Raw genomic sequence first — 10386 nt, 5'->3', positions numbered from 1 at the left:
AATGGTTCAGGACCTACTGTGTCCAAATTGAGATGAATATTGAGGATTTAAATTTTTTTTCTAGTAAAATACATTAACAAATCTCATGTGCGGTATTTTGAGTTAACATTTTGAATCCTTCATCACCATAATTTCCAAGTTAAATACATTTAAAAAATCATGTTATTTGAGTTAATGATCTTTTATTGTGGTGAATAAAAAGTTCTTAGGAAAACCACGTGTTTTCCCTCCATTGGGAGAATAAACTCAAAAGATGAATGAATCTCAGAGATAGAGAAACTCTTAAAAGTCACCTAGTCCAACCTAATGTCGTAAATCTTGTAGTAAGGTGGTCACTATAGTGATGTAGTAATAAGCCTTCTGTAAGACTGAAAGACAGGGGAATCGAAGATGCTTAAATAATCAATACACTGAACATCGACACAAAGCATGGAACCATCTTTACGTTTAAAAGATACACTAATCCTTTATTTCAAGAATTTCTTGACTAAATAGGATGTGGCATAGAGGGAAGAGAATGGACTTTGTAATAATATATATAATACAGAGAATTAACCTTCTCCTGCCATTCATCAGTTATGGCTTTTATTTAAGCCTTCTGAGCTTTAGTTTTCCTGGCACTACTACTACTTCCCTAAGTGACTGAGAAAAATTCATTAAATTAGATAATGAATGGAAAGCAGCCCAGCAGAATGCCTAACAGGTAGTAGGTACGCCAAAGCAACACCTCCGTTTTAGTTTATTTGCAATCAGCTGGTAAGCTTCACTTTGGCTAATCTTACTAATCAATACTATAGTCATTGGAAAAGAGATGTAATGGTGAAACCTCTACAGAGTTTTTATTCTTACTAATGGCATTTTCCAAGATAATAACGCACATCTGACCTGGAGAAAGCACTAGGGCTATTTGATATTTCACTATTGGCATTTTACTAGACTGCACTGCACACTGTTAAATACGCTCCATGGTGATGATGATGATGAAGATAATGAGATGATTATGACGTGGTCTGTATGTAATAGCTTCTTCTACTTATTAAAATGTGATCAATTTACTCTCTATGCAATTTTTCATTTCAGTTTTGAGAGTTCCTCTCCTATATGGACAACTAAATCACAAGTCCATCTCCAGTTATATGTCCCTTACTGCAGGGTAAACCATTTTAGCTCAAGGAAGCATAGAAATGGAAGAAGCCATGGCAGGCTCAACAATTGGAAAGGCAGAGGATGTTCATGGGGGCCTAAGAGCAGATGAAATGTAGCAACGGAGGCTGGCACCCAAGAAGGACTGAGAGCAGGTAGCTGGGCCTGGCCTCCGGGCTGGCATTTGGGAGCAGGTAGATTTGCTGGCCTTTCTAAATCTCTATTTCTAATAACTACAAATATAAAATAAACTTTAAAAACTGTAACAAAGTTTTTAAAAATTTTTAAAAAAATCTGATTTTCTAGTATCTAGATTTTATTTTATTTTATTTTTTTGGATTTAGATTTTATGATTGTTCTTTCCAGCAAGGAGTATGATAGTTAAAATAGAAATAAAAGGAGTTCCCATTGTGGATCAGTGGTAACAAATCTGACTAGCATCCATGAGGACGCAGGTGTGATCCCTGGCCTCACTCAGTGGGTTAAGGATCCGGTGTTTCTGTGAGCTGTGGTATAGGTCACAGGTGCAGCTCGGATGCCATGTTGCTATGGCTGTGGTGTAGGCCAGCAGCTACAGCTTTGATCTGACCCGTAGCCTGAGAATTTCCATATGCCATGGGCACGGCCCTAAAAAGACAAAAAAGAAGAAGAAGAAGAAAGGGGCAATATAATATGAAATGTACCCCAAAGCATTAGGTTTAATAGATCTAGTCTTCCTCAAATCAGAACAATTATTGCATAGAAATGTCAAATAAAACTGTTAAACTCTTACTTTAGTATCTTCTTAGAGTGGTTGAAAAGTGCCTGGACTTTGGTTCTTCTGTTATCTTTGTCTCAGGTTTTCTTTTTACTACCAACATTCTTTATTTATTTATTTTGGTGAGGCAGTTAAGCATTTATTTAAAGAGGAAGAGAGAGATGATAGGTGTGGAGAAGATGTAGGCACAGGCAGGCTTGGGGAGGGTGTGGAGGGGGAGAGAGAAAGAGCAAGAGAGGAAGAGCTGAAACATTTCAAATATGCAGAAAAGTTGAAAGACTTTTATAATAAAACACACATATTATCTCTGTCTATAACAATTAATATTGTTCATATTTGCCCTGTCCATAATGTATTTATTTACCTACCTGTCTAGCTATCCATCCCATCATTTTTTGTTAGGCACAATTTTATTTATCTAGAAATCAGTACCATATAAATTATATTTATTTATCCAGCATTTAGAAGCTGAAAAAGGCAGCTTCTAGATGCTGGAAAGGGCAAGGAAATGAATTCCTCCCTAAAGCTCCAGAAAAGGACAGAACCTTGATTTAGTCCAGTGAGCTCTGAGACGGTCATTCTCTGTTGATTTAAGTCATTAAGTTTGTGGTAATCTGTTGCAGCAGCAATAGGAAACTCATACAATGTCATATGCACCAGTTTCTGTTTTGTTCCACTGATGTCGGTCTCTTTTTGTTTGACACTATACACATTGTGGTATATGCGACTTAATTCTTTAAGACTGAGAGGACATTTTAATTATGCTGGAATTTATTATGACAATAATTAACTCTATAGTAGGTTGACTTCTTAGTACTGACTCATAATATTCTAAGTAAATTATTTTGAAGTTAGTAATATGAACCTACCAAGTTCTGTGTCTAAGAGAAGAATGATTTAGTGCCTGAACAGAAGTCTTCGAGAAATCTCATGGGAGAGTATAGTATCAAGGAGAGAGGAGTGAGATACATGAAAAAGATGCAAGTGCCCAGAATTTGTAAATTAAATTAATTTAAAATCATTGGGCACTATTTGCCAGGTCCTATGTTAAAGATAAAACAATGTTCTCTCTATAACTTGAGCTTTCAAGGAGCTCACAGTCCAGCGGGAAAAGTGGCCTTTTCAATACAGTGTGATTAATGCTATACTGCATGATGAAGAAGAGTCTTAGAAAAGGTGACACCTACTAGTGGGTGGGAATTGCAAAACAAAAGTGAACAGGGATGATATAGGGGAGAAGGAAAAGTGAAACTGTATGTGTTATGACGCAGAAGAGGCAGGAGCCTCTGGGAAGAAGACCAAGGTTTGCCATGTTAGTGGGTTTGGACTTTAACCAAAAGGCAAAGGGCAGAGAGAATAATGAAGCCACCGAGAACTTGAGAAAATAATAAGAAAGCTAGGAGCACAGGTCTTTGAAGTCGAGAGAGAGAGAGAGAGAGAGAGAGAGAGAGAGAGAGGAGGAGGAGAATGAAGTGTCCATTGGCGACAGCAACACAGAGACCACTGATAACCCTGAATGGCCATGCTGTGAGAGTGATGGGAAATGAAGCTGGTTTGCAAGATGCTGAGGAATGAATGGGAGGTGAGGAAGTTGATGAATAAGAAAGAAGGCAGTGGCTGAAAAGGAAGGTGTATAATCAGGAGAGGGTTTTCTTGTTCATTTGTATTTCTGGGGTCAGCTTGTTCATTTTTAATTTCGAGAGACTGAAGATGTTTATGTGCTGGCTACATGGAGCCAACAGAAAGGGAGACGCTGGGGTAAAGGAGTGCAGGATGGAAGGAGTAAAAACCTGAGCATAGATGGAAGGAGGGAAGCATCCTCAATAGGATGAGGGTGGGAACCCTTTCCCATAGAGAGAAGCTGGAAAGGATGGGTTGGGGCATCAGGTAGTTAGCAGATGGCATGACAAGAAATTGAAGGCTCATCTTGCTAATGGGCCCTATTTTCTTTGCAAAGCTGAAGTTGAAACATTGAGTTTAGGTCTGGCAAATAGTAGGTTTTCAGCAAATATTTCATAAACAGAGAAATAAGTAAAAAATTACATGTGGGAGAAGAGAAGATGGTTGGGTAGCAAATTCTAGCAAAGTTGCCCAAGGCCGTAGAAGAAAACTCTGGAGAAAAGAGTCATTTCCTGGGACAGGGAAGGATGGTAACAGAAGGCCCAATTAAGACAGGTCCCTGAAACTAACACAAAATGAACTATATGCAAACTATAAGCAACTAACACAAAATCATCTATCTACTGTGTAAATCAACTATATGCCAATGAAATGCATATATTTAAAAAAGACAGATTCCCCATGAGTCGGCAGACAAAAGCATCTGAGAGAAGGTTGTCAGCTGGTCCCAGCAGCCTTGAGACTGGGGTTTGACAAGCATCTATCATTCTGGAAGACAACATGAGATCGTGTGGAGCCAGGGTCAGGATCGTGTGGAATGGAGAATGGAGGTGAATATCCTTGCAGATCAAGGAGCTGGTTTTCTGGGAGATCATATGTGTTGTCAATGATGCTGTTGTTGGCCAGGATAATGACAGAACCTGGGTGGAGAGAAGAAGATACTGAAGACTTTGATGGAGTGTTAAGTGGTGGCGGGGAGGCTGATCTGCTGATAGGAATTGTCTGGCAAATTTTGAACACTTACGGTTTACCTTTAAAGTCTGAAAACTCAAATCTTGGTACATATCAGAAAATAAATAATCTCATAACCGGCTTACAATTAGCAAACATTTCCAGAAATATAAATCCTTTCTCCAAATTTGTTCTATAGTTGCTATTGCTCATTGATCTGAAAAATGAGAATTAGGAAAAAAACAACCACTGAAAGTCGAGTGAAATATTTGTTTTCTGCAAAATGCAGAAAAAGCTTTATTGGGAAACAAGGTGAAGTTTTAGTGCATTACACATGAATATAAGTAAAGTATGACAAGGATGCATTTGCACCCACTGCTAACACTGTGAGCTTCTTCCCAATGGAGAAGCCGTTCATAGAGCCAGTACTGTTCCTGAGTCCATTGATTTATAAGACCTAGAACTATTGAGGCCGGGAGAAAAATATTCTTTTTTTTTTTTTTTTTTGCTATTGAGCCCCAAACCCATGGCTTATGGAAGTTCCCAGGCTAGGAGCCGAATCAGAGCTGTGGCCGCTGGCTTATACCACAGCCAGAGCAACGCCAGATCTGAGCATGTCTGTAACCTATAGCACAGCTCACAGCAACGCTGGATCCTTAACCCACTGAGTGAGGCCAGGGATGAAACCTGTGTCCTCACAGATACTAGTCAGATTCATTTCTGCTGAGCCCCGTGATGGGAACTCCAAGACCAAGAGAAAAAAAGAGATGTGGGAAGGAAATTATATTCCTGAATTCAAACCTTAGCTGTGATACTTCCCCCCCAAGAGAGCCTGCAAAAGTCGTATCACTTCTCTGAGCCTCAGTTTCCTCATTATGTGAAGTGGGCATACAAACAACAAAGAAATAGGGTTATGGTGAACATGAAAGCAAGTGCCTTTAGGTAGAGGGCTTGATATATTGGCCGTGCCCAAGAAGGCTTTTATCTCCTCTAAGAATGTTCTAAGTTCATTGAAAGACTAACTTTTCATTGGCAACTAGGTAGGTGCTATTTTTTAAAACTATGTTCTGATTTTTGTTGAACTTGATCAATTTTCTATTAGGAGAGAACTTTGATAATGGCAGCATCAGTATAGCAAGTATGGATGGATGACTTCCTATTTTTGGATGCTGCCTACACAGCATCGGTGGCCCCAGTCCGCCCCAGGAGGGCCGCAGTACTGATATAGCGGTGGAACCCAACATGGAGCCAAAGGGCTCTGCTTTCTCATTCTGCCACTGCCTCCATCAGTCAGTGCACATTCCTGCCCAATCTCGTTAGAGATTTGAATTACACACTGTTTGCTCAACCTGAAGCTTAGCCAAAGAGGTACTTAGTGGCACTTATGAAAGAACTAACGATCATATGACACAACCTTGCCAAAGCATCATTATCTATCTGTTGAGTGATAGTTTAAGCCTTGCTCTGTGCTTCTGGGTCCTTTGAAGAGGTGCAGTCTCCGTGTAGGACTGCCTTAAGAGGACCATGTTTGAAAATGATGAATAAGGGCTGGAAAGCATGAGGTTGCTACACACTGCTGCCTTCCAACAGCAGGGAAAGGGGGCTGGCTTTGAAGTTGGCATAAGTGCTAGTCATTGATAGCAAGCTTCTGCACTTGGAGTGTTCCAGGAAAACCGTACCCAGGCTTCCATTGCTTAAAATGTCACTGAATCACTAAGACTTTATACTTTGATATATTTATTTTATATGGAGAAAAAAATTGAAGTTCTATATCTTTGAAACCTCACAGAAAGGAACAATAATTAGGTATTTCATATTATTTGTATTTCTCCATTTAGGCTTTTTCAAATATTGATACACATGTATGAGGAAATTCAACTTTAACAATGCTGATGAAGTAAGTAATGCTCTTGCTACAAAATAAATAAAAAATTAAAATATATGGATACAACAGTTGGTGATGAATTTAAGACCACTTGTTTATAGGAAATATGAACACTTCCTAACACCATATACAAAAATAAACTCCAAATGGATTAAAGACCTAGATATAAGACCAGACACTATAAAACTCTTAGAGGAAAACATAGACCAAACACTCTCTAACATAAACCACAGTAACATCCTCTCAATCCACCTCCCAGAGTAATGACAATAAAAACAAAAATAAACAAATGGGACTCAATTAAACGTAAATGTTTCTGCACAGCAAAGGAAACCCTAAACAAAACGAAAAGACAACCCACAGAATGGGAGAAAATATTTGCAAATGAAGTGACTGATAAGGGATTAATCTCCAAAATTTATAAACACCTTCTGCAGCTCAATACCAAAAAAACCCCAAACAACCCCATCAAAAAATGGGCAGAAGATCTAAACATACAATTCTCCAAAGAAGACATATAGATGGCCAAAAAACACATGACAAGATGTTCAACATCACTCATTATTAGAGAAATGCAAATCAAAACCATTATAGGTACCACCTTACAACAGCCAGAATGGCCATCATCAAAAAGTCTACAAACAATAGGTGCTGGAGAAGGTATGGAGAAAAGGAACTCTATTACACTGTTGGTGGGATTGTAAATTGGTGCAACCACTGTGGAAAACAGTATGGAGATGCCTCAGAAAACTAAACATAGAATTACCATTTGATCCAGCAATGCCACTCCTGGGCATCTACCCAGAGAAAACCAAGGCTCGAAAAGACACATGTACGCCAATGCTCATTGCAGCACTCTTTTCAATAGCCAAGACATAGAAACAACCTCAATGTCCATGGACAGAGGAGTGGATCAAGAAGAGGTGGTACATATACACAATGGAATATTACTCAGCCATTAAAAGGAAAGAAATAATGGCATTTGCAGCAACATGGGTGGACCTAGAAATTATCATGCTAAGTGAAGTCAGTCAGACAATGAGACACCAACATCAAATGCTATCACTTACATGTGGAATCTAAAAAAAGGACAAAATGAACTTCTTTGTAGAACAGATATTGATTCACAGATTTTGAAAAACTATGGTTTCCAAATGACAGGTTGGGGGGTGGGGGATACACTGAGGGTTTGGGATGAAAATGCTATAAAATTTGGTTGTGAGACTGTAGTATAACTATACATGTAATAAAATTCACTGAATAAAAAAAAAAGAAATGGGAAAAGATCCTATTCCTAGCTGAGAGAACTCTAAGGAATCTTCTTTTCATCTTGATTTATATTTTGCAAATTTTTAATATATCTAACATGTTCCAAACACTGTGATAAGTATTTAAAATACAGAAATGGGCAATAGCCTCTGATCCCCAAGTTTATACTCTGATGGTAGGAAAAACACATGTAGGAACAGGTCAAAATTCAAGAACTATATTTGAGTTATACATATGGCATTAAAGAGAGACAAAAGAGAAAATTCTTAATTTCACCTGAGGGAACCAAGGAAGACATCCTGGAGGAGGTGAAATTTTAAGGCTAGATGAGGTTCTAAGTCAGATGAGGATGTGGTGTGGGTAGTGAAGAGAAGACAACATTCAGGGTAGAGGAGAATATCAAGCAGTTAACAAAAGGCTATAGTGAAAATTAATTGTAGAGTTTCTGTTGTGTTGCAGCAGAAAGAAATCTAAGAACCATGATGTTTTGGGTTCAATCCCCGGCCTTGCTCAGTGGGTTAAGGATCCGGTGTTACCGTGAGCTGTGGCGTAGGTTGCAGACGAAGCTTGGATTCTGCGTTGCTGTGGCTGTGGTGTAGGCTGGCAGCTATATTTCTGATTGTAGCTCTAGCCTGGGAACTTCCATATGCTGCAGGTGTGGCCCTAAAAAGCGGGGGGAAAAAAAAAGGAAAAAAAAGAAAGTTAATTGTGACTGAGAAATGAAAGGGGAGTTTGAGGACATGATTAACCAATCATTTTCTTAGTTCTTAATTCTTACATGGCTGATCATTTATGGTGACCAGCAGAGCCGATTCTCCGAGTGGAGAGGTGACCAGGGGAGACCTGTCAGTCAGGAGAAACGCGTGCTCTTTTACCACACACACCTGGGCAGTCTCTCCCTTATTTTAGAAGAAATTGACACAGAGGTTGATGTACTTAAAATCCGTATAAAATCTTCTGTGCTTTCATTTTTATTCTCTTAAGTAACGAATTAAGATATTTTCGAGGAGAAGAACTAGTTCTCCACTGTGTTTCCTTAGAAATATACTTTTTAAATTTATCTTGAGGATTACAGACTATAGGGGATGTGTCCCGGGTATTTCTGTGATATTGCTGGTACACTATCATAATCACATCAATGTTCAATTAGCATTGCCCTCTATTATTTATGGCTGGCTGTAACATGCACTCTTATCTCTTTCAACCACAACTGAATAAAAAAAAATAAGGTTAATCTTTATTTATTATTTATAGTCTACCTCCAAATTTGCTGAGTTTTATATGCAGTATCTCACTGAAGTCTCATTATGAACTGATTTTAAAATTATTTTTATATACTACTAATTATTATTACTCCCACTTTACAAATGGGGAAAATAAAGCATAGACAAATTGAGTACATGCCCAGCTTCACACGGCTGGTATGTGCCAGAGCTAGGATTAGAACCCAAGTTTTCTAACTCCAGAACCCATCCTAACTCCACTCCTAATTATTTGGTATGGAATTTTACTGTCAGTTCTAGATGCAAAGATAACTAAAAGACTTGACTTGTTTCCCATTATGATTTCATAACCAATGGCCAAGGCTGGAACCCATTTCCAGGTCGTCAGACTCTGAATGACATTTACAAGGTGGAAACAAAATGCATGAACAAAGAAGAAAAAGAAACCCACAATTAATCTAACCTCCTCCCAAATATTCAGTGTGTATTATATTATCTTGAGTTCTATCAAGTGATGGACCTGGTTACAAATACACAAATTCTAATAAGCAAACTCTAGTGTAACTTAGATAATTATACTCTTTAAGAACCTGATACCATGCTAAAATTATTCACAATCATTCTTTTGTCTTGCTATTTAGGGTCTTTATTCTTTGTTCTTTTTTTTTTTTTTTTTTTTTTTTTTTTGTCTTTTTGCTATTTCTTTGGGCGGCTTCTGCGGCATATGGAGGTTCCCAGGCTAGGGGTCCAATCTGAGCTGTAGCCCCCAGCCTACGCAAGAGCCACAGCAACGCGGGATCCAAGCCATGTCTGCAACCTACACCACAGCTCATGGCAACGCCGGATCGTTAACCCACTGAGCAAGGGCAGGGACCGAACCCACAACCTCATGGTTCCTAGTCGGATTCGTTAACCACTTCGCCACGACGGGAACTCCATAGGGTCTTTATTCTTAATGGTTTCTGTCTTCTGCCTTAATATCCACTTACATTCGTACTTAGAAGATTTGGAAGGTGAAAACTCTAAAAGCAAATCTTTAGTGCAGATATTAGACATAAAAATGATATATTTAAAGATTCAGCAACTTACTAGTGCATTCTTTATTGGGGATTTTGTAAATGTTGGAATAATACAAGAAAAGTATCTAAACTATCTTAGTCACAGGAAAAATAACCCAATGAAGAATAGAGAAGAATAGTAAATCATAATAAGAGGCTTATAAATGAGACATCACGGTTTGCCTGCTGCTGTTGTATCGAGCTGATTTATGTGGGAAGTACTGATCATTGGTGGTTGTGCCTGTCATTCAAGACCCCAATCTGCTCCTGTTTTAAAAATTCCTTCAGGAATAGAACACCATAAAAATATTCTAATCATAGGTAAGACTTATGCAATGCTTACTATATGCCAGACTATTGCAAGAACTTTACGGAGACTAATTTAAGTAATTCTCTTAAGGACTTTATAAGGTGGTACCGGTTTTGTACTATTTTAAAGATGAGGAAACTGAAATACAGAGAAGTTATGCAGCTTGACAA

General features: G+C 38.4%; 1 protein-coding gene across 5 annotated transcripts in view; it reads right to left on the bottom strand.

The window, feature by feature from the left end:
• Window positions 1-440: 440 nt before the first annotated feature.
• The window catches only part of UFM1 (ubiquitin fold modifier 1), a 122567-nt gene continuing 112621 nt past the window's right edge, over window positions 441-10386 (bottom strand). For all 5 annotated transcript variants that reach the window (XR_014818826.1, XR_014818827.1, XR_014818828.1 and 2 more), the window contains one exon: window positions 441-4440. The gene's annotated coding sequence lies outside the window, so the exon portion shown is untranslated. The remainder of the gene's footprint in view (window positions 4441-10386) is intronic.

This window comes from Sus scrofa, chromosome 11, assembly GCF_054392235.1.
Source record: "Sus scrofa isolate SSC_HxYL_T2T_F1_AM1 chromosome 11, Sscrofa_HxYL_maternal_Yorkshire_Landrace_v2.0, whole genome shotgun sequence".
Classification (NCBI taxonomy): domain Eukaryota; kingdom Metazoa; phylum Chordata; class Mammalia; order Artiodactyla; family Suidae; genus Sus; species Sus scrofa.
Note: the sequence above shows the minus strand (reverse complement) of the source record. Positions and strands in the feature narration are given on the sequence as shown.